This window comes from Triturus cristatus, chromosome 6 (assembly GCF_964204655.1).
Source record: "Triturus cristatus chromosome 6, aTriCri1.1, whole genome shotgun sequence".
NCBI lineage: Eukaryota > Metazoa > Chordata > Amphibia > Caudata > Salamandridae > Triturus > Triturus cristatus.
In genome coordinates, this window is record NC_140589.1 from 1,709,395,564 (window position 1) to 1,709,420,756 (window position 25,193).

The following is a 25,193-nucleotide window of genomic DNA, read 5'->3' on the forward strand; positions in this document are numbered from 1 at the left end:
GTTTTTTTAAAAAGAGAAAATCGTTTTTTTAAAAGGAGAAAATTGTTTTCTTAAAAAGAGAAAATCGTTTTTACATGCAAACTGCTGTTGCTAATGTGATTCGAATTGTGCACTGACTCCCCGGTCCACCGCAGCTACTCGGGCTGATTGTTGTGGAGGGAGAACAGAGCGCTCCTACTTCCTGGTAGTGCCATTTCTTGGCGGCCATTTTAGTGGGTTGACGCTCCAGTGTTCCCTGAGCCCTGACTACTTAGGCTCCCAGCGCTGACACGCTCGAGTAAAACCTGACCTGATCACTCCTGCGCCAGCGCTCTAGGTGATAGCCCTTTTGCTGTTCTGTTGAATGTGTTTTTTTAAAAAGAGAAAATCGTTTTTTTAAAAAGAGAAAATCGTTTTTTTAAAAGGAGAAAATTGTTTTCTTAAAAAGAGAAAATCGTTTTTACATGCAAACTGCTGTTGCTAATGTGATTCGAATTGTGCACTGACTCCCCGGTCCACCGTAGCTACTCGGGCTGATTGTTGTGGAGGGAGAACAGAGCGCTCCTACTTCCTGGTAGTGCCATTTCTTGGCGGCCATTTTAGTGGGTTGACGCTCCAGTGTTCCCTGAGCCCTGACTACTTAGGCTCCCAGCGCTGACACGCTCGAGTAAAACCTGAACTGATCACTCCTGCGCCAGCGCTCTAGGTGATAGCACCTTTGCTGTTCTGTTGAATGTGTTTTTTTAAAAAGAGAAAATCGTTTTTTTAAAAAGAGAAAATCGTTTTTTTAAAAGGAGAAAATTGTTTTCTTAAAAAGAGAAAATCGTTTTTACATGCAAACTGCTGTTGCTAATGTGATTCGAATTGTGCACTGACTCCCCGGTCCACCGCAGCTACTCGGGCTGATTGTTGTGGAGGGAGAACAGAGCGCTCCTACTTCCTGGTAGTGCCATTTCTTGGCGGCCATTTTAGTGGGTTGACGCTCCAGTGTTCCCTGAGCCCTGACTACTTAGGCTCCCAGCGCTGACACGCTCGAGTAAAACCTGAACTGATCACTCCTGCGCCAGCGCTCTAGGTGATAGCACCTTTGCTGTTCTGTTGAATGTGTTTTTTTTAAAAGAGAAAATCGTTTTTTTAAAAAGAGAAAATCGTTTTTTTAAAAGGAGAAAATTGTTTTCTTAAAAAGAGAAAATCGTTTTTACATGCAAACTGCTGTTGCTAATGTGATTCGAATTGTGCACTGACTCCCCGGTCCACCGCAGCTACTCGGGCTGATTGTTGTGGAGGGAGAACAGAGCGCTCCTACTTCCTGGTAGTGCCATTTCTTGGCGGCCATTTTAGTGGGTTGACGCTCCAGTGTTCCCTGAGCCCTGACTACTTAGGCTCCCAGCGCTGACACGCTCGAGTAAAACCTGAACTGATCACTCCTGCGCCAGCGCTCTAGGTGATAGCCCTTTTGCTGTTCTGTTGAATGTGTTTTTTTAAAAAGAGAAAATCGTTTTTTTAAAAAGAGAAAATCGTTTTTTTAAAAGGAGAAAATTGTGTTCTTAAAAAGAGAAAATCGTTTTTACATGCAAACTGCTGTTGCTAATGTGATTCGAATTGTGCACTGACTCCCTGGTCCACCGCAGCTACTCGGGCTGATTGTTGTGGAGGGAGAACAGAGCGCTCCTACTTCCTGGTAGTGCCATTTCTTGGCGGCCATTTTAGTGGGTTGACGCTCCAGTGTTCCCTGAGCCCTGACTACTTAGGCTCCCAGCGCTGACACGCTCGAGTAAAACCTGAACTGATCACTCCTGCGCCAGCGCTCTAGGTGATAGCCCTTTTGCTGTTCTGTTGAATGTGTTTTTTTAAAAAGAGAAAATCGTTTTTTTAAAAAGAGAAAATCGTTTTTTTAAAAGGAGAAAATTGTTTTCTTAAAAAGAGAAAATCGTTTTTACATGCAAACTGCTGTTGCTAATGTGATTCGAATTGTGCACTGACTCCCCGGTCCACCGCAGCTACTCGGGCTGGTTGTTGTGGAGGGAGAACAGAGCGCTCCTACTTCCTGGTAGTGCCATTTCTTGGCGGCCATTTTAGTGGGTTGACGCTCCAGTGTTCCCTGAGCCCTGACTACTTAGGCTCCCAGCGCTGACACGCTCGAGTAAAACCTGAACTGATCACTCCTGCGCCAGCGCTCTAGGTGATAGCACCTTTGCTGTTCTGTTGAATGTGTTTTTTCAAAAAGAGAAAATCGTTTTTTTAAAAAGAGAAAATCGTTTTTTTAAAAGGAGAAAATTGTTTTCTTAAAAAGAGAAAATCGTTTTTACATGCAAACTGCTGTTGCTAATGTGATTCGAATTGTGCACTGACTCCCCGGTCCACCGCAGCTACTCGGGCTGATTGTTGTGGAGGGAGAACAGAGCGCTCCTACTTCCTGGTAGTGCCATTTCTTGGCGGCCATTTTAGTGGGTTGACGCTCCAGTGTTCCCTGAGCCCTGACTACTTAGGCTCCCAGCGCTGACACGCTCGAGTAAAACCTGAACTGATCACTCCTGCGCCAGCGCTCTAGGTGATAGCACCTTTGCTGTTCTGTTGAATGTGTTTTTTTAAAAAGAGAAAATCGTTTTTTTAAAAAGAGAAAATCGTTTTTTTAAAAGGAGAAAATTGTTTTCTTAAAAAGAGAAAATCGTTTTTACATGCAAACTGCTGTTGCTAATGTGATTCGAATTGTGCACTGACTCCCCGGTCCACCGCAGCTACTCGGGCTGATTGTTGTGGAGGGAGAACAGAGCGCTCCTACTTCCTGGTAGTGCCATTTCTTGGCGGCCATTTTAGTGGGTTGACGCTCCAGTGTTCCCTGAGCCCTGACTACTTAGGCTCCCAGCGCTGACACGCTCGAGTAAAACCTGAACTGATCACTCCTGCGCCAGCGCTCTAGGTGATAGCACCTTTGCTGTTCTGTTGAATGTGTTTTTTTAAAAAGAGAAAATCGTTTTTTTAAAAAGAGAAAATCGTTTTTTTAAAAGGAGAAAATTGTTTTCTTAAAAAGAGAAAATCGTTTTTACATGCAAACTGCTGTTGCTAATGTGATTCGAATTGTGCACTGACTCCCCGGTCCACCGCAGCTACTCGGGCTGATTGTTGTGGAGGGAGAACAGAGCGCTCCTACTTCCTGGTAGTGCCATTTCTTGGCGGCCATTTTAGTGGGTTGACGCTCCAGTGTTCCCTGAGCCCTGACTACTTAGGCTCCCAGCGCTGACACGCTCGAGTAAAACCTGAACTGATCACTCCTGCGCCAGCGCTCTAGGTGATAGCACCTTTGCTGTTCTGTTGAATGTGTTTTTTTAAAAAGAGAAAATCGTTTTTTTAAAAAGAGAAAATCGTTTTTTTAAAAGGAGAAAATAGTTTTCTAAAAAAGAGAAAATCGTTTTTACATGCAAACTGCTGTTGCTAATGTGATTCGAATTGTGCACTGACTCCCCGGTCCACCGCAGCTACTCGGGCTGATTGTTGTGGAGGGAGAACAGAGCGCTCCTACTTCCTGGTAGTGCCATTTCTTGGTGGCCATTTTAGTGGGTTGACGCTCCAGTGTTCCCTGAGCCCAATCTATATTAACTTCCTTCGCCCCGCGCAGCGGCACGCGCAGCGGTAGCGCCTTAGACGCGCCGAAGAGGAGCCAAAGAGAAGCCAGTCCGCGTCCAGACGCTTCCAGTCTCCGGACCCAGCTGTCATCATGGTAGGAAATCTCCTCACATACAGCACTTCCTCACTATATGCATTGCGTCCTTCGGTCAACCCACTATGTTTGCATTCAGTCCTTCCCTTACACCCGAAGGCCCACTGCAAAACTTGTGATTGGGGCATAACTACTCCAAATGTTGTGAAAAACCCCTCCAAGCAGAAATGGAGGATGTTCCTTCTTAACTGCCGTTCCCTGCCCAAACACCATACTGAACTGGCCATGCTGATAGAGGAGCTCAATCCAGATGCCCTCTTTCTAACAGAGACGTGGCTTCAGCTAGAAACTGATCCTGCAATAGCATGGGCCACCCCCCAAGGCTATACTATTAAACATGTGGATCGCAAGACTGGCAGAGGTGGAGGGCTGGCTATTATCTATAGGGACAACTTTAGATGCCGCATCACTCCCTCCCCCATGCCAGCCTGTGAGAACCTACATTTCACTCTTGAGTTCTCCCCATCCACTACTTTCTCCGGTATCCTAGTCTATCGACCACCTGGCACCCTCAACAACTTTATCACTAACATGACGGATTTAGCTGCCAACCTAGTGCTCACATCGGCAAATTTCACCCTGCTGGGCGATCTTAATTTACACCTAGATGAGCCACTTGATTCAACAGCCAATAGTCTTCGAACAAACTTTCAGTCCATTGACCTGGCTCAGAAAGGCTTTCAATCAACGCATGTTAAGGGACATCTCCTAGATCACATCTACAGCAATCTAGATAGCTTAACCGTCGAGGCTCCAGTACCACTATCCTGGACCGATCATTTTTTAGTACCTTTTACATGGTCCACTTGCTCCCCCCCCCATCTCACAAAATCACAATAAGCAGCGGGGAAGAAAATGGGCCTCCCTCCCACTTTCTAAGTGGAAACTGGCTCTTATAGAACACCTACCCCCAAATGTGACCAATCCCAATACAGCCATTGTCAATTTTGATAACTGGATCTCCAGTTCCCTTGACCTAGTCCTACCAGAGGAATCTTTGCACTTAATAAACAGAGCCAAAGTGGCCCCCTGGTACTCCCCGACTCTCACGACTGTGAAGCAATCTTGCCGCAAACTAGAGAGAGCCTGGAGACAAGATTACTCACAATCAAAGCAAGTTGAGTATAGAGCCGCAATAAAGCTCTATAAAAATCAAATAAAATCTGCGCAAGCCCATTTTTATGAAGCCAAAATCAATCTAGCTGCAAACTCCCCCAAAGAAATTTTTAAAATAGCAAAATCTTTAATTTCTCTCCCTCACCCCGAGCGTCTGTCACCTGACGGCGCGCAAACCCGTTGCAATAATTTAGCCACTTTCTTCTCCCAGAAGATCCAGGCCATCTATTCTTCATTTTCTACTGGCAGTGGTGACATGGACCACACCACCACTACAGATTCTGACTTCTTAGCCCCCAGCTCACTGGATGAATTCCCCCTCCTAGATTCCGACACTTTAGACAGAATGCTTCTTAAAGTCATCTCGGGATCCCCCAATGACCCAGCACCCCCGCAAACTCTCAATAAGGTGATGGACATCATCCGCCCTGTCATTCTGGATGTCCCTAATGCTTCCATCTCCTCTAACTCCGTCCCAGCACCATGGAAATGTGCGATGGTTAGGGCCCTTTTGAAAAAACCCACCTTGGACCAGAACAACTTGGCCAATTTCCGCCCCATTTCCCTACTTCCCTGGATGAGCAAACTGCTTGAAAGGCACATCAATAATATCTTAGTGGACTACTTAGAATCAAATAGTCTGCTATGCGCCTCTCAGACGGGTTTCCGCCCGCAGCATGGAACTGAAACTGCTCTCCTAGCAGTGACGGAAGAAACTAGATTGGTGCTGGACCGGGGAGGAAAAGCAGCCATCATACTACTCGACCTCAGTGCCGCGTTTGACACTGTCAACCATGCCACACTGCTACACCGTCTGAAAGGCATGGGCGTTTCGGGCGCGGCCCTGGAGTGGCTGACCTCCTTCCTGGACAGGCGCTTCTTCCAGGTGTTTGAGGGCAAAGCAGTCTCCCCTAAGCAACCACTTAGATGTGGGGTTCCTCAGGGCTCCTCCCTGAGCCCCACACTTTTTAATGTCTATATGCGACCTCTAGCGGAGATAGTCCAGCCCTTTGGCGTGCGTATTGTCACCTACGCGGACGACACCCAGTTGGTGGTCTCTCTGGACCACACTGAGGAGCCGTCCAACACCCTGGGCCTCTGTCTAGAGGCCGTTGCTAAGTGGATGCAATCGTCCTGTCTCAAACTTAACGGGGAGAAGACAGAGATTATGCTATTGGGTAACCCTTCTCCGACCATTTTGACATCAATTTGGCCCACCTGCCTTGGTGCTCCCCCCCCTCCCAAACCGCAGATAAAGAGTCTGGGAATCTGGCTCGATAAAGCGCTGGACTTCTCGGTCCAGGCTACCAAAACTGCCTCCACGTGTGTCGGCATAATGAAAATGCTTCGCAAAGTACTCCCTCTGCTTCCTTTCCAGGTGAGGAGAATCATGGTTCAGGCCCTGATACTCTCCCGCCTGGACTATGGAAACGCGCTATATCTGGGTGCCCCGGCTTCAGTGACCAACAGGCTCCAAGTCACGCAAAACTGCGCCGCCCGATTATTATTCAACATCCCCCGCTGGCAGTCAGCCAAGAAAGCTCTAAAAGAATTGCACTGGCTCCCGATGGCTGCTAGAGCACAGTTTAAGGCTATGTGCATTGTGCACAAATCTTTCCATCGAACAGGCCCTGCCATCCTGTCCCCCTTAGTTGTGCCCTACGCTCCATCCAGAGCCCTTCGCTCGGGATCATTACACCTAGTTACCACTTCTAAAATCAACAAAGCACGTTGGGGCGGCCGTTCCTTCTCCCATACTGCTGCGAGACTTTGGAACTCCTTCCCCTTAGCCCTCAGAGAAAATAATAACCGGCTGGCTTTTAGGAAAGCTTTGAAAACCCACCTGTTTGCAAAAACGTACTAGTCTCACCCTGCGGCCCGCCACAGTGATCAATTAAAGCGCTGCGAGGCCTCCGGGTAGTCTATGCGCTATATAAATATAATTTTTCATTTCATTTCATTTCATAACTAAATACTTATAAGGTCCCAAAAGCGAGACCTATTGGCTATGCCAATGCTTGTTTTTATAGGGATACTATCTTCAGTGCCTTCAAAGATTGAGGGTCATAGATATAGAGGGCCTGTGGAGATCCCTTGCTGTAATAGTTTGTCCTTGCTTTCCATCCTCCAAATTGTGCTAGGGTTGCCTAAAGGGGATCCAGCATTCTTGCCAATTCCTCTGAGTTGGTTACTACTCCACAATATATCCCTTGTCCAATACTGGCTCAACTTAAGGAAATTGCAAGGCAGAGATGGTTCTGTGCACTCTAATTTCTTGTTTGCTGTTTTATAATACACTGTGTGTAACTTTTCAGTTAATTCTGAGTGCAAGATGTGAAATACAGCAGTCCAGGTAGCTTTGTTCTGGGGCTCCATAAAACCCAGAGCTTTAAGCTCTGTGTTCTATTTATTGGCACTTTCTAAAATTAATAATTTGTTGAGGATGGATTTATTTTACAAACTTTGACGTAATTTCCTTTCAGGTTTAGTTAAACATGGCGTTTAAGCATTAACATTGTAATACTCTTTGGTGTTTTCTGTAATTGCGCTCTTTGTGTTGTCTCTATTTGTATCCTATACCCTTTCATCCTTTTGCCAAAAGTGCTTCTCATTTTCAAAAGTCACACTATCTTATTGATTGGAACAGATGGGAGTCTTGTTTGATTCAGAACTATGTTTATTAATTCATTTTTTTCAGTAGCTTTGGTTCTCAGTCCTTCTCTCTGGATGGTTTCGAAGATGCTAAGTTTTTACTGATGTCTGAAGATGGTTGTCTCTATTTTCTTTTTAACACCTATTTCAGAGGATGTGGATTTATTGCAGTCTATATCTGTGAAGATGTTGGTGAGCTTCTATCAGGGGAGAACCTTAGCTTCCAGTGATAGCATAGTCTGATCATGCTCTTTCATATTTATCACAAAGGTAAGAGGTTGTTCTCTATTATTTTAAGTTGATGGCCTTCATCTCTCACTCCAGGTGCGAGACAAATCCTCAATTGGCTTTTGTAAAGTTGATTTATCAAGAGTTGAGCTGTAGGTCTTCAGGTTTCTTAGTGCACACACATACACAACAGTTTTAACCTCTGGCAAATTGTTTGGTAAATGTTTATTGGTAATGTTTATATACCTTTCTGGTGTAAAGTGTTTTATGAGGGAGAGGAACAAAGTAGTAATGCCCCTATAACACAGAGATAACACTAGGAACGCCATTACAGTTGAACCTATCCTGCTACTGGATCAAGATTATCTGAACCTCACATTGAAAAGAAGCCTATTGATCTTCTTTTGAGAGCCTAACTTACCTTGTGGTGCTCTAATATGTCCAGGAGACTTTTGAGACAGGAGGTCTACTCTTTGGCACCAACAGCACCATTGCAGCCTTGAAATGTTTGTTTAGTTCTACTGAGCTCAAAGACTGCCGACTCTGTGCTTTCCCCCTAAGAGGTAATTGCAAGTGCTTGAAATCAGAGTTGATCCTTCTTACCTGGGGTTAGTGAGTCTGGTGCAGGATTGGCAACACTGGCCAGTATTGATTAGTGCAGTGATTAAGCACAGTTCCAAATGAGTCCAAATGAGTCCTAAGCAAATACTATACATTCAGTCCCGCCATAATACTCAGAGTCTCTTTTGGCAAGTCTCTTCTTTGGCATATGCATAACTTGGATACTGAGCAATCTTAGATGACTTCCAGTGAAGATTGGGCTAGAACACTCCAGATGGTAGTTTTCCAAGTATGAAAAGCAAGCTTTGTGTTGGTTAGTTCCTGAGAACAGCTTGTTACAACAGGTGCACTGTTGAAGAAGCAACTCACAAATGACCTGTGGAGAATAGGTGGGCAATTATTTTCCTACTGATGTCGGAAAACAAAAATGGAAAAATAATAGTTTCTAGACAGAGTACCAGTGAATAGTATCACCCACCTTGTGGAAGCACTGGAGAACTGTAAGCCTTCCCCATGCTTGATATCCAAGAAAGAGAGGAATAAAGTTGAAGCCTTAGCCACTAGACACAGTGATCATCCAATCAGCTTCTGAGCATGAGCAATGATGAGGGAGGATCAAAGATGGTCTTCCAACCACAAAAGGAAACACAAATAGTATTGGGAAACGAGTGCAAATAGTGTAAGAAGGAGAGTTATTAGAATGATGTCATAATGGCATACATTGTGCATGAGCAGGCTGCTTTTTTGAAGTAGATTGTACGATTGCAATTTGCACTTTCTGCAACTGTGTGTTACATCTGTCCTGATAACTTTCCAGGACTTCTACATCAATTCCAGCTTCAGTATCAGTTTCAATATGTATAATGCTTACAAGAGCAAGAATATAACTGACCTTGGTCTGCACAGTGAAGTCACGCTTTCCAGAAGCTGCCACTATGTCAGCTGTCCAGGGGATATTTTTTCCTATCTCAACTGTGCCATTGTTCTACATACTGTTATATCAGAAAGCTATCTGACATCCCTGAATGGCATTCCTGATGTCTCAAGTAATATACCCAACATGTTTACAGGTGATGGCTTTGTTGCAATGCTTTTGTTCCCTTATTTTTTGTTGCATTCTTTGCTCCCTTCTTTCCATTTTTGTTCCTGATGTTTGGTCATTATAATTGGAACAGCCTTTGGATCTCGTGCTGGAGATCCTTGATTGGCTCTCTTTTCTTTCCTAATGTCAGGAGAAGATACGTGCCTCGCTATTTACTGCTGCATTAATCTTCATCTTCAATCAACAACTAATAGTAGGTGCCCAGACAACTCTCTTCTGCTTCAGTGCGGCCTTGACTTCACCTTGCCCTTCTGACTCATGTTGGTGTCTGTCTTCTGATGTTTACCTGTTAGCTGCTTGTTCTGCCCCGATGTTATGTTATGTTATCAAAAACTTATAAAAGCGCACGGTCACCGAAAGGTTTCATGGCGCTAAACTTGGGTCGTGTTACGGCAAAGGAACTCATGCATATGTTTGCTCAAACAACCAAGTTTTAAGCGCCTTTCTGAATCCCAAGAGATTGTCGCACATCCTGATTGCTAGAGGCAAAGCGTTCCAAAAATTAGGGGCGAGGTAGGAGAACCTGCACCCTCCTTGACGTTTATGCTTAAAGGTAGGGGTAGTCAATAGATGGAGATGAGCAGAGCGTAAGTTACGCAGTGGGGCATGCTTTGCAATCATGCACTTAATGAATTTAGGACTCCTACCATGCAGTGCTTTAAAGATCAAGCTACACGTTGGGCAATTGGTAGCCAATGAAGTTTAGATAGCCATGGTCTGGCAGATTGCCATTTAGGTTGTTTATGAATTAATCTTGCAGCCTGATTCTGCACTAATTGAAGACGTTTAAGTAAAAACAGGGGCAAGCCAAGATAAATGGAGTTAGAGAAGTCAAGACGCGAAAGGACCAAGGCGATCACAACTTGTATAAGTGCTGGATAAGACAGCAAGTGGGCGACCATACAAATTTTACGCAATTGAAAGAAACAGGCAGAGACCACTGCCCCGACTTGCCCTTTGAGTGACAGATCAGCGTTAATGGTGACCCTCAAGCTTTTCACAGCAGATGAAGAAGTGGGGGGGAACACCTAATTCTGTTGGCCAGTAATGATGGCCCCAAAAGATCTCCCTCTTCCCAGGCAAAACTAATTCTGTCTTGCCCGGGTTGAGTTTGAGATGATTGAGGTCCATCCAACGCTGGATGTGAAGCATGGTGGCTTGAAATTCAAGAGTAGAGTCAGGGGAATCCAAGGAAAAGACAAGCTGAAGATCGTCAGCGTAGTTAAAGGTCGTTATCTTTCTATCCTTTAATGAATGAACCGATTCGATAACTACTCTGTTTGTGCCACCTGTTCTGTATGCCCCTGTCTCTGTTTAACTGCTCCTTTTTGCATCCTCTTTGTTCTCAACTGCCCTTTTCTGCACCTTTTGCTCCTCTTATTGCTCCATTTTGCATCTTGGTTTCCTCTGTCAGTTTTTTGCCCCCCCTTCTTGGTCCACTATTTTCAAACCTTGCTGCTCCAGATTTTCTGGCTCTCCCCGCTGGACTTTCCTGCTCTTACTGAGCCCACCCACCACCCCAGCACACTTCTACCACTCTCAAAAGCCATACTTAATGGAGGCCGCAACGTGCGCAGCAGGTACGGCAAAGGCAAGTCTCTGTGCCCGACCATGGCCAGTGCCAGAAACCTTGGTCCAAATGCCTCCTGCAGCTATACTGACGAAGAACTCCACCTGGACACCGCCACAATTGCTGCTGCTGAGCCGCACCTGAATACACAGTGGGCTCCTTTGCCTGGTCACAGTGCTATTTCACATGCCTCCACACACCCTCTACACTGCACCCCTCAGTAAGTCAGAACTCAAGACTTGTACTCATCTAGCACCACCCTCCAACACCGCATAACAAAACTCATTCACCTGCATGCTCCTCAGCACACTCTGACTTGTCAAGCACTCCACCGAGATTTAGGACCTCATTGACTCCAACGGATCTCCTCTTCCTCTACCTGGCTAAACCCCTAATTGACGCTGGACATCGCCAAAATCATCCCTCCTGGATACAAAATTCTACCCCAAGACCGACCCCATAAGCCAGGAGGAGGACTCACCATCACCCACAGAGACATCATAAAGTGTACCTCTTAGACTGACCCAGAACTCACTTTAATAGAACATATCCGTTTCAAGCTTCAGACAGACAGTAAAATCACCATCAAAGACACCCTTGCATACTGGCCCCCTGGATCTGGCAGCCACTTCAACAATCTCCTCACCATCCTCACTACACCCCTCTCCATGAGCACCAAAGACTTTGTACTCCTATGCAATCTCAACTTTCATCTTGACAACCCACGGACTCCAACTCCATGTACTTGCTCGAAAGTTTACATTACTTATGCCTCACCCAGCTTGTACAAGGCCCTACCCACATCACTGGACATAACCTGGTCCCCATCTCCTCTTCCAGCGACAAGGTTAAAGTAAGCCACTACACTCCACTTTTATAGACGGACCACTCCATCGTCCACTTCCACATAACAGAGCCGCCAGCTACCCCTACAGAGGCTAGCAACCTCCAAAGCTGCTGCTGGAAGAAAGTAACAGAAACAGAATGTCTCAACGTCCTCCAACTAAACTATCAGGTGGCAGGGCATAAGTCTCAGCTGCTTCTAACACTCAGAAGGTGAAACGCTGCTTATTTTGCACATATCTGTTGCTACGGCATTTTATTTGCATAAACCAGCTGCTAACTCGGAAGTAATTGCACGAAGTGTGTTTTAACTGTTTTTATCTATCTTGCGCTATTCGCTCTTACTGTTGTAAATCATAATTGACAACGAGAGTATCCGGCGTTCGGCCCCTACGGTTCACGGAAGTTGATTGGGACCGCACTGCATTGGGGTTGACGCTCTAGTTGTTTTGCCTGCCATCGCTATATCTTACACGCTGGAGCGTCCGCACAGCGGGTGCACGCAGCGGGCGCTCCGCCGGCGAGCCGAAGGTGCACCAAAGGCAAGCCCATCTGTGTCCGTCGGTGCCCGGAGCACGACCAGCGCCAGGACCCCAGGCCCAAACGGATCAGCTAGATATGGCAGGCAAGCTTTACTTGATTTAAATTTTAGCTCATGCGTCCCCCATAATATATTTGTACAACATGATATAAGAGTTGATGCCGGGTGCCCAAGCTGCACATTTAGACGGAGTTCTAACATACAGGGAAAAGAGCAGAGGCGTAGGGCAGAGGGTCTTACTCAGGATAGAAATATGGAGATGGGAACCAGAACGAAAGATGCGGCGCAGGAAATTAGCAATTTTAAGGGAGCAGCATCTGAATATGTCAAATGTTTGTTACTAAATGTTGGCTCTGTGGTTAAACATAAATATGAACTGGAAGATCTCATTCAATCCTCTACACCAGACCTAGTCTTCATAACGGAAACTTGGACTGATAATGCCTCTGCTCCCGACTGGAACATTGTTGTTCCAGAAGGATATGTGTACTTCTTCAATGATAGAGAGCTAGGCAAAGGAGGGGGAATAGCCATCATTTATCGTGCCAATTTTAAATTACAACTGGAACCGATATCTACCCTCACAGGCACTGCATTTCCGAATAAAACTTAACAACACTCAGATTTTCCAGGGTATATTGATATACCGACCTCCAGGCGCTAGAGGGACTTTTGCTCAAGCCCTGCTGACACTCCTGGAATCATATACTGACCCTCACTCCCTTACTATTTTGGGAGATTTTAATTACTATTTAGAGTTAAATAATAATTCAGATACTACTAGACTCTTAGATAATCTTGTGGCTTTTAATCTGAAACAAGTGGTAATTGGACCTACCCACTTATCAGGCCATACGCTGGATGGGATTTTCACCAATAATTTGAATATTACCTTTTCTAACTCACTGGACCCGCCATGGACCGACCACAAGGCCATATATTTTAATATTAAAACTTCTCAGATACAATCTAGAGTACAAGCAAGTACAGTTAAACTACCAATCAGGCGATGGGATAAAATCAAGGAAGGAGCTTTTGAGTTAGCTTTCGGCCTGGGCCTAACTGTGTTAGATCGCGACAATAATAAGGCAGTACAGAAGTTCAATGACTGGCTACTGTCAGCAGCTGACAAGGTTGCACCAGTGAAAATAGTTAAAATAAAGAGAGTTAAGATATCAGCCCCAATGGTATTCCCCAGAACTCAAAAGTTTAAAGATCATTTGTAGAAAGGCGGAGCATTTTTGGCGGACAGATTAAGATAGTCAAAAGAAAGCTCTATATAATCATTCCACACGAGTATACAAGGAGGAAATAGTGGCTGCTAAAAAACACTTTTTTACAGTTAAAATTAAGGAGGAGGCAGGTAATTCTACTAGAGAACTGTTTAAATCTGTTAATTTGCTGGCCAAACCCCAGCAAGTTAGTACCTTTAAGCCAGATCAAAGTTTCTGCAATGAACTTGCGGACTATTTCCAAGAGAAGGTTCAAGGAATTTACAACAACATTCCGAAAACCACGACACAACAGTGCCCGTTATAAACCCCAATTGTAAGCTGACTAGTTTTCAGCCAATGAGTAAAGAGGAGGTTAAGAAAGTTCTCTTCTCCTTAAAATCAGGGGCACTCTCTGATCCCTGTCCACCGTCTTTCATGCACCAAGCAGCAGACTCGATCTGTGAATATCTCGCTCCCATTTTAAATCAAATTCTAGTCTCCGGACACTATCCTACAGCCTGGAAAAGGGCAGCTATTACCCCTCTCCTAATAAAACCAAGTCTGGACCCCTGTGATTCCAAGAATTATTGCCCCATTGCTGGCCTCCCTTTCACGGCCAAGGTTTTAGAGAAACACCTGAACAAAATCCTAACAGTCTATCTTGACATAAATGGCTTACTGGACTCCTCTCAACATGGTTTCCATCCATGCTATTCGACTGAATCTGCCTTAGTCAAGGCAGCTGAAGAGATTCGCAGGGTGGCGGACGGTGGTGGGAAAGCGGTCCTTTTACTCCTTGACTTATCGGCCCCTTTCAACACAGTTAACCATACGGTTTTGGTGCAGCGGCTAAGGGACATAGGGGTAAGGGGGACCGCCCTGTCTTTACTAGCCTCCTTTCTAGAAAACAGGGAGCAGAGGCTGTTTTGGGAGGGTATGAAATCCAACAGCTTTGTTCTTCCCTGCGGAGTTCCACAGGGGTCAGCCCTACCTCCAACCCTGTTTAATCTATATGTCACCACACTGACCGACCTTGTCAGGAGATATGGTTTTGCTCTGGTTTCGTACGCTGACGATTCTCAACTTATTATTTCTACCACCAATCAGCCTGAAACCACAGCTCTTAGATTTCATTCTTGTCTTACAGAGATCATGTCTTGTCATGTCTCGGAATTACTTAAAAATAAATACAGATAAAACAGAGGTGATGGAGTTTGGGTCGAGTCCGCCCCTGTGGAACCAATTGTGGTGGCCGTTCGAGGCCGGAGAATGTCCATCCCCAGTGGAGAAGGTCCGAAATCTTGGCGTTCTCTTTGATAACAAGCTTAACTTTGGTGCACAGTTCAACAGCTGTCGTCCTCATGTTTCTTTCTCCTGAAGACACTGAGGAAAATGTTTCCTTTTATACCTCAGGAGTTACAAAAAACAGTGATGGTGGCTCTCTTTCTTTCAAAGTTGGATTATTCCAATGCTCTGTTTCTGGGTATTGACAAATTTCAACTGCAGAAATTGCAGTCATTACCGAACGCAGCAGCTAGGCTTCTATTGGGCTTACGTAGAAGACAGCCTACCTCAGCTGGGATACGATCTCTCCATTGCCTGCCTATAAAACAGCGCATTAAATTTAAGTCTCTTACACTTGTGCATAAGGCAATTTATGGAGGTGCCACGGATGATCTTGAGAGATTTTTTGTATCCTATGTTCCGAAGATTAGAAGAGAAGGTTGGGGTGGCCGAACTATTACATATGGTGCGGCTAGACTCTGGAACAAGCTGCCTCAAACTATGAGGCTTCAATCCAACCTCCAGCTGTTCAGAAAAAGCCTAAAAACCCAGCTCGTTGCAACTACATAGGCAGCGTTTATACCTGCTCTCCCTGCCACTACACTTTCAGGGCCAAGACGCCTCGGCATTTTAGCGCTTTAAAAATATATAAACATAAACATATCCAGACCCCACCAAGGACCTCATCTATGACACAGCACAACCAACTTCAACAACTGGATCACCATCTGCACCAATACCCTGGTGCCCCTAAAAAACTCCAACCCAAAGATCCAAAAAAACAAGCTAGCTGGAACAATTCTGACCTCAGAGAATCCAAGAGAGTTTGCAAACAACTTTAAAGTAAATGGAGGACCATCTGAGAAAACACTTCAATAAACACCTACAATGCCACACTTAGACTTTATCACCAGCAAGTAAAAGTAACCAAGAAAAGTCCCTGACCCCGAGAATCAAATCTAGTGCAACTGTAAGGAACTTTTCGCCATCATCGAGTTTTCCAACCCAACCGCTGCAACCAACCGCATCACCCCTGCACAAGAACTCTGCTACAACCTCTCCATCTTCTTTCATGAAACAAACACCAAGATCTACAGCAGCTTCAAACCCTAGCCAACCCACATTGACCTTCCCAACCTGCTAAACTCATCAACCAAAGACTACCAACTGAGAGCATGGAACCCTCTATCCATAAAGCATCCTGTAGAAGTAATGAAGAGTATCCACTTAGGGGCGCCCGCAGACCCCGTCCCCCCACCATATATACAACCTGGTCACCACGGTCAGCAGTGCACTCACTCCCATCATCAACAACTCCCTCAAAACAGCCACCTTCCCAGATAGCTGGAAACACACCAAAGTAACCGCCCTCCTATAAAATCCCTCAGCTGACCCCAAAATACTCCGGAATGACTTACCCATCTTGCTGCTTCCCCTTCCCAGCCAAAATCATCAAGAAGACCATCAACAGACAATTCTGTGACCAGCTAGCATGCCGCAAACTCCTGGATGAGTCGCAATCAGTAATCCGAAAAAACCACACTACTGAAACAGCCCTCATCACTGCCACAGGCGACATATGTGCCATCCGTGACCATGGACAGACCACCTCCCTGTCAAGACACTGATTCCTCGGAGCTTGCTCGATGCTATAAAGGTCCACCTTCAGGAAGCTCCAACTCTGAAATGTCATTATGACACAGAGTCTTAGAGTGGCCAGGTGGGGGAAAGGGTAGTTGGGAATGGACTAGCGGGGAAGGAGATCTGTAAAAGAAAAGCACATATGTTAAGCATAATGAACCACTTGATTTCTAATTGTTATTGATTCTGCCAACACCTTGAATATATCTATATATATGTCTCTATAATAATATTCATCTGTCAATCTTACTGTGACCCAACTGCTTGCATAAAGGGGATGCTATAAGATAGAAGCATAGCGATTAAGCATAGTGATTAACACAAGCAATGACAAAAAGTACTTCAATCTTTCTGTGGGTTAAAGGATAAAATCATACCAATGCTGGCCTTTCCAAATAGTTCTTATGTTAAGGTATGTTGGAAATTGCTGGACCTGCCACACAATTTCTCATAAGGGAAGTTTTTATTTCCAGAATTGTCCTTCTTTGAAAGTTCGTAACATAATAATCAGGATGTCAGCTTCTTTCGTTTTTTCACAAACGTGATTATATCTCCAAAGAATAAAATAGTCTCACGCTCCTGTATAGATGCTTGAGAAGAGCTCGAACGAGTATTGATTTTCCAACAGTAGCGGTACTTTGTAACAAAAAGGCTTACCCAGATTCAGAAGTTTGTCTATTGAATTGTTTATCACCTTTCTAGCTGATCTTGCCTTTTCTTGTTGCTTGGAAGCGAAGCGTGACCTCAACCGCGACCCGATGATGAAGCCGGAGGTAGATTCCCGATGAAGGCCAAAGAATACTGAGCGCATTGCCTTGGGTGTGGTTTTCTTTTATACTAGCGCCACACCCAAGAACGCGCTATATGTAAAGACGTTACCTAAGGATCGCTTGAAACTTCATTTGCAATGCGTGTGTGTTTTTGCTCAACAACGCGTTTATCTCTTGTGCAATATTCGAAACAGAGTTCACCACAGAGACAACGCGCGCTGAGCATTCAACAAAGGCACATTAATACAAATCAAACTGCGCGCGTATAATATATCATGGGAAGTTACACAGATACATTAACATAAATCCAAAAGCAGCGCGAGTGTGACATAACATAAAGAATCATGAAGACAATGTTTGTTGGTTTTTTTTAACCCGAAAGGTAATACTATACTCTTGCATAGAAACAAATATCTTTAAAACAAAAAACAAATAAAGCAACACAGTAGTACCATACTTACATATGTGAACATTGCCACCAATAGCGCGCCAATGGTTTAACACTATGCATTTTGCCACACAAAATGTGAAGGCGTGAGCAGGATTTTGTGCCCCTAGAGCCGCAGCCCAGAACCATGACAGTACTCCCCCCTCCCAAGCGGACTCTAGGGGCAGGTTTTGAAGGGAAGGAGTCATGGAAACGACGCACTAAACGAGGTGTATGAACGTTACTCGCGGGCTCCCATGAGTCATGTTCAGAACCATAACCTTTCCAGGAAATCAAATACCATAAACGACCATTTCTCCTACGGGAGTCCAAAATTCGACGTACTGCATATTCTTCTTGCCCATCAACCAACAGTGGGCCAGGTTGGGGGGAACAACATTGAGGAGCTGGTTTTAACAGAGAAGTATGAAATACTGGGTTTATTTTCAAATGCGAGGGCAAGTCCAGTTTGTATGTTACCGGATTAACCTGTTTGGTTATCCGGTATGGTCCTATGAACTTTGGATGATAGGCTTTCTTTTGTTTGAAGTGGATGTTTTTAGTGGGAAGCCAAACTTTATCTCCAACTTGATACTGTGGACCTGGTTTTCAGTGTTTATCTGCTGAGATTTTATATTGTGTTTTTGCAGCATCTAAGTGTTGAGCAAGCAATGAATGAACTTTTAAAATCTGTTGTACACCCATGGAGATGGAGGGAACCAGATCCTGATCTTTGGGCAGAGTTATTGACAAATATGAAGGATGCCATAAGTTGAAAAAAATGGAGAAGCTTGTATGGAAGCATGATGAGCGGAATTGTATGCAATTTCAGCTAACCAAAGCAAATTAACCCATGAGTCTTTTGTGTTGGAGACATAACAGCGAAGATATTGTTTCAGAGTCTGATTTAATCTTTCCGTTTGACCATCAGTTTGAGGATGGTAGCTTGTGGATAGTGCTGGAGAAATTTGTAATGTTCGACACCATTGAGTCCAAAAAATTGCAGAGAACTGGGATCCACGGTCAGAAATTATTTTCTTCGGCAGGCCATGAAGACGAACAACGTGAAACAGAAGCAATTTAGCTAACTCACTGAAGTTGGGATTTTTTTGCATGCAATGAAATGTCCTAGTTTAGAAAAGCTGTCTACAACAACTAATATGCAAGTATGACCTTGATTAAGTGGTAAGTCTGTTATAAAGTCTACAGAACAATGCTCCCAAGGTTTCTGTTGGGTTGGTAGCAGCATAAGCAGGCCCTTAGTCTTCCCATGATCACTTTTATTCCGGGCACAAATTTCACAATCAGCAACCCATTTGGCCACATCTTGACTTAACTTTGGCCACCAAAAGTTTCATCGAATAGCTTCAATGGTTTTCACTTTGCCTGGATGTCCTGAACAGGGGTGGTTGTGATGCAAATCAAACACAGTTTTTTGCAATCGTTCTGAGGGTAAGAATAAGGCATTCTCATGAAAAGGTAGATCTTGGATGATTTGTCTCTTAGCTTCTTGCAATAGCCAATTCTTCCACGTGTGAACAGGGAATTCGTCTCGCACTGAATTTAGGAATTCTTCGGTTTTTACTAGACAGATCACTTTACTCGGGTTGATAATGGCCTGTGGTTGTTCTAGGTCGCTGGGCTGTGCAACTTCTTGTCGAGTGAGGGCATCAGCTTTTTTATTATCAGAGCCGGGACGAAAGGTCACTACAAAATCATATTCGGAGAAAAACAACATCCATCTCAATTGTAGTGGAGTTAAATTACGAACAGTTTTCATAAATTGCAAATTGCGGTGATCCGTAAAGACCGTGATGATATGTCTTGCCCCTAAGAGATGATGACGCCATTCTGCGAAAGCATTTTTTATTTCTTATAGTTCTTTTTCAGCAATTGTATATTTTTTCTCAGCTGGTGACAGTTATCTTGAGATAAATGCTACTGGATAAAGCTGACCATTAACCAAATCTATTTGAGATAGAATGGCTCCTAGAGCAGAGTCAGAAGCATCAGCTTCAACAATGTAGGGTTGTTCAGGATTGGGATGTGCCAGAACGGGACCTGATGTGAAATCTTTCTTAAGTTGTTCAAATGCTCTTTGGGCTTCCATGCTCCAAACGAATGGTAAATTTTTTCATAATAAACGAGTGATTGGTGTGATTGAGAGAAGTGACCGATGAAACGTCTATAAAAATTGGCAAACCCTAAAAAACATTGAACGTCCCGAACAGATTTGGGGGTAGGCCAATTAAGGACTGCTTCGATCTTTCTTTCGGCCATTTGAAAGCCGCCTGGAGTTAAAACGACACCTAAAAATTCAACTTTGTCCACGTGAAAGTCACATTTGTTGAGTTTGCAATATAAACCATTCATCAGTAAAAGCTGTAGAACAGTTGACACATGTTGTTCGTGAGCATCATGGGTAGCAGAGTAGATAAGGATGTCATCGATGTAGACGATGACAAATCTGTCTAGGTATTCTCGCAAAATGTCATTCAGGAAGAATTGAAATGCCGCTGGGGTGTTACACAGCCCGAACGACATGACTGTATATTCAAAAAGTCCATACCTGGTTTTGAATGCCGTTTTCCATTCGTCACCAGACCTTATTCGTACCAAATGATAGGCGCCTTTTAAATCTAGTTTGGTATAGATTACAGCTGACTTTACTTGGTTTAGTAAAACTGGAATTAACGGTAGTGGGTATTTATTTTTGACTGTGATCTTCTTCAATCCTCTATAGTCGATACACATGCGGAGTTCTCCATTGGCTTTTGGCACAAAAAACAAAGGAGAAGCTGCTGGAGACTTGGACGGGCGGCTGAATGCATTAGCTAAATATTTATCTAAATACTCACGCAAATGTTCATTCTCTTTTTCTGCCAAAGCGTAGATTCTACAGTTAGGGATCACCGCTCCAGGTATCAAATCAATTTGGCAATCATATGCCCTGTGAGGTGGTAGTTTTTCAGCCTTTTGTTCATTAAAGACTTCTCTATATTGTTCGTATTGTGGTGGTAATGTTGTTTTTTTTCTTCAGCAGTGGCGATTGTGTGTTTGTTTCCTGATTGATTGTTTATGTTAACAACACAATGTTGTTTGCAAGATTCTGAAAGGCCGATAATTTCTCTTTTTATCCAATCAATATGAGGGTTATGTCTTTGCAACCACGGCATTCCTAAAATAAACCCATATTGTGGTGCATCAATTACATTAAAAGATATTATTTCCATATGCTGTTGATTGGCTATCATGCATTCCAACTGCATTGGTTGAGTTTGCTTTGTAATGGGTCCTGAGGTTAGAACGTGACCATCAACTGTTTGTACAATTTCTTCTTTCTGTTTACTTTCACAAGGTAATGACAAATGGTGTGCTAGAGTTGAATCTACGAAATTCCCTGTGGCTCCAGAGTCAAGAAGCACAATAATACTATGTTGTTTTTGTTGTGCAATGGTCAAAGTCATATCGATAGTTAAATGAGCTACATGTTCATTTGCAGAAGTTCGTAAGGAAGGGATTTGCCACTTACTCAAAAGATCCCCTTCTTTTTCTTTTGAGTTGTTTAGTTTTCCGTCGGATTAGTAACAACACTTACATTTTTGTTGTTGATTGAAAAACCCTATTTTTTGGTTTAACAAGACAGTCTTTCACAAAGTGGCCCTTTTTTCCGCAGTATAAACATAAACCGTGTTTTCTACCTGTATCTTTTTCATCTTTTGTGAGTGGTGGATGAATGGACCCAATTTCCATAGGTTCTCCTTGGCACTCTTGAGAAAGAATGTTAGGAAGAGGTTTACTTTTTTCCAAATGGAAGGAGGTATGACGTCCTTACCGTTCCGCAAGTCTATGATCTAAACGCAAGATTAGGTTTATCAGTTCTGTACAGCCTTTTGGTTGAGGGTCTATTTGTGCTAGGATATCTTTTAACTCATCTCGTAATCCATGATAATATATAGCAGCTCTTTTTTCTTCAGGCCAATGTGTCTCTGATATCAAGCGGTTAAAATGAGTTAAGTAGGTCACTAAGGGGCATATGTATCAACCGATTTTGTATTCGCAAATGCTGCGAATCGCAAAAAAACAGCGTTTGCGAATACAAAATCGCAAAAGGAGATGTATGAGGCATTTCAGCCTCGCAATCTTAAGGAATCGCTAAATTTGCGATTTCTTAAGTTTGCGTAAGCATTTAAGAAATCGCAAATTGTGATTTCTTAAATGCAATGTAACACGCACCCAAGTTGTGCGATTTCTGCTTAAGAAATCGCAAATTACCACCAACTTCAAGTTGGTGGTAAATTGCGATTTCTTTTAAATATGCACTTTTTTGCGTATTTCAAAGTGCCATGTGGTGCACATACATGCCCTTAGGGCATGTATGTGCGCCATATGTGCACAGATGCTGATGTCAGGGGTGCATCAGGGTGTCATCATGACACCCTTGCACCTTTGAAATTATTCTCAATTTGCGATTAGCAAATAGCGAATCGCAAATTGAGAAGGAGTTCCCATTCATTGCTATGGGCCTCCTGGCCCATAGGAATGAATGGGAAGGTATTCCTTAATTGCGATTTCGCAATTTGCTAATCGCAATTAAGGAATTTTAAGAAATCGCAAGAGTTTTGCAATTTTTTAAATACATCCCGTTTTGCAATTCTCAAATAGCGATTCTCAAAAAATCGCTATTTGAGAATCGCAAATGGAGATGTTGATACATATGCCCCTAAGTCACAATTTCCTTGTCTTAATTCAAGTAGTTCTTTATCTGCGGAGGAAGTTGCTGCTCGTCGGTCAAACACCCTTTCCAATTCTCTCACAAAAGCCTTCCAGTTATATAAAATAACGTTATCCTCCCGAACTAATGGGACAGCCCATGAAGCTGCTTGCCCAATCAAGTATGAAATGAGAAACGCAACTCTTGACTGGGCATCCGGAAATGACGTGGGTTTGCAAGTAAAGTGGAGTTCTACTTGTGTCAGGAATACTTGAATCTTAGTAGGATCCCTGGAGAACCTCTCTGGGACCGCTAATGGTACTGGTGTAGGAACTGTTACAGAGATGGACGTAGGAGAAGAGCTTCCACTAACAACTCCCTGTCCCATAGTTTGTGTTACACTAGGGAATTTTCCTAATGGAACGTCGAATGGATTCCGTTCAGATTATTCTTTTTTATCTAGACGGATTTGTAATTGTGAGACACTATCTGCTAAGGCGGTCGTGCGAGCTTTGGAGTCTACCAACTCTTGCTGCACTTGTCCTAAGAGATTTAAAATATCATCAAGAGTGGCCATTCTTGAATCAAGCAAGCTGGGAGGAGAAAATGTTGTGGGCTCAGTATTCTGTCAAGACACTGATTCCTCTGAGCTTGCTCGATGCTAGAAAGGTCCACCTCCAGGCAGCCCCAACTTTGAAATGTCGTTATGACACAGAGTCTTAGAGTGGCCAGGTGGGGGAAAGGGTAGTTGGGAAAGGAACAGCGGGGAAGGAGATCTGTAAAAGAAAAGCACATATGTTAAGCATAAAGAACCACTTGATTTCTAATTGTTATTGATTCTGCCAACACCTTGAATATATCTATATATATGTCTCTATAATAATATTCACCTGTCAATCTTACTGTGACCCAACTGCTTGCATAAAGGGGATGCTATAAGATAGAAGCATAGCGATTAAGCATAGTGATTAACACAAGCAATGACAAAAAGTACTTCAATCTTTCTGTGGGTTAAAGGATAAAATCATACCAATGCTGGCCTTTCCAAATAGTTCTTATGTTGAGGTACGTTGGAAATTGCTGGACCTGCCACGCAATTTCTCATAAGGGAAGTTTTTATTTCCAGAATTGTCCTTCTTTGAAAGTTCGTAACATAATAATCAGAATGTCAGGTTCTTTCGTTTTTTCAGAAACGTGATTATATCTCCAAAGAATAAAACAGTCTCACGCTCCTGTATAGATGCTTGAGAAGAGCTCGAACGAGTATTGATTTTCCAACAATAGCGGTACTTTGTAACAAAAAGGCTTACCCAGACTCAGAAGTTCGTCTATTGAATTGTTTATCGCCTTTCTAGCTGATCGCGCCTTTTCTTGTTGCTTGGAAGCGATGCGTGACCTCAACCGCGACCCAATGATGAAGCCGGAGGTGGATTCCCGATGAAGGCCAAAGAATACTGAGCGCGTTGCCTTGGGTGCGGTTTTCTTTTATACTAGCGCCACACCCAAGAACGCGCTATATGTAAAGATGTTACCTAAGGATCGCTTGAAGCGTAATTTGCAATGCGTGTGTGTTTTTGCTCAACAACGCGTTTTTCTCTTGTGCAATATTCGAAACAGAGTTCACCACAGAGAGAATGCGCGCTGAGCATTCAACAAAGGCACATTAATACAAATCAAACAGCGCACGTATGATATATCATGGGAAGTTACACAGATACATTAACATAAATCCAAAAGCAGCGCGCCTGTGACATAACATAAAGAATCATGAAGACAATGTTTGTTGTTTTTTTTTAACCTGAAAGGTAATACTATACTCTTGCATAGAAACAAATATCTTTAAAACAAAAAACAAATAAAGCAACACAGTAGTACCATACTTACATATGTGAACATTGCCACCAATAGCGCGCCAATGGTTTAACACCATGCATTTTGCCACACAAAATGTGAAGGCGTGAGCAGGATTTTGTGCCCCTAGAGCCGCAGTCCAGAACCATGACACTCCCTCATCCTCCTCGACCTCTTACCACTTTGGACACTGTCTCCCACCACACACTCATCGCCAGACTACACAACAGGAATACAAGGGCCAGCACTCAAATGGATAGTTTCCTTCCTCTCCTAAAGAACACAATGAGTTAGGCTCCTGCCGTTCACATCAGAAACCAAGGACCACATCTATGGAGCCCCACATGGATCTTCATTCAGCCCCCCACTTTACAACATATACTTGATTCCTTTGGCCAACATCATCAGAACCCACGGAATCAACATCCTATCCCACACTGACCATACCCAGCTAGTTTGTTCCAATCAGACAATACCGTTCCCACCACCATGTCAAATTATGCATGACCAGCGTGGCCAACTGGATGAAAGCAATCTGCCTCAAGCTCAACACTGATAAAACTGAAGTGCTGATATTCTGGAAGAGGAGCTTACCTTGGGACTGCACCTGGTGGCCCACCGAGCTCTGACCCACACCCAACCCAACTGACCATGCTAGGAACCTAGGCCTTATCCTGGACACCAACCTCACCATGATCTCCCAGGTGAGCGCTGCCACCTCCTCATACTTCTACGTCCTCTGCATGTAACATAAAATGTTCAGGTGGCTCCCACTGGACACCAGATTTACAGTTACGCAGGCCCTGATCACAAGCAGATTGGACTATGGAAATGCACTCTATGGCGGAATCCCAACCCATCTTCTTCACAGACTTTGAACAATCAAAAACGCCACTGCCAGACTCGCCCTTGACCTCCTGTGCCAAACCCACACCACTCATCAGAGAGCTCCACAAGCTTCCCATCCAGGAGCGTTGCCACT

General features: G+C 43.9%; 1 protein-coding gene across 1 annotated transcript in view; it reads left to right on the forward strand.

Annotated features, from left to right (window-relative positions):
- Positions 1-25,193, forward strand: part of SPATA17 (spermatogenesis associated 17) — an 886,586-nt gene that overhangs the window by 202,049 nt on the left and 659,344 nt on the right. The gene's annotated exons all lie outside the window — the stretch shown is intronic.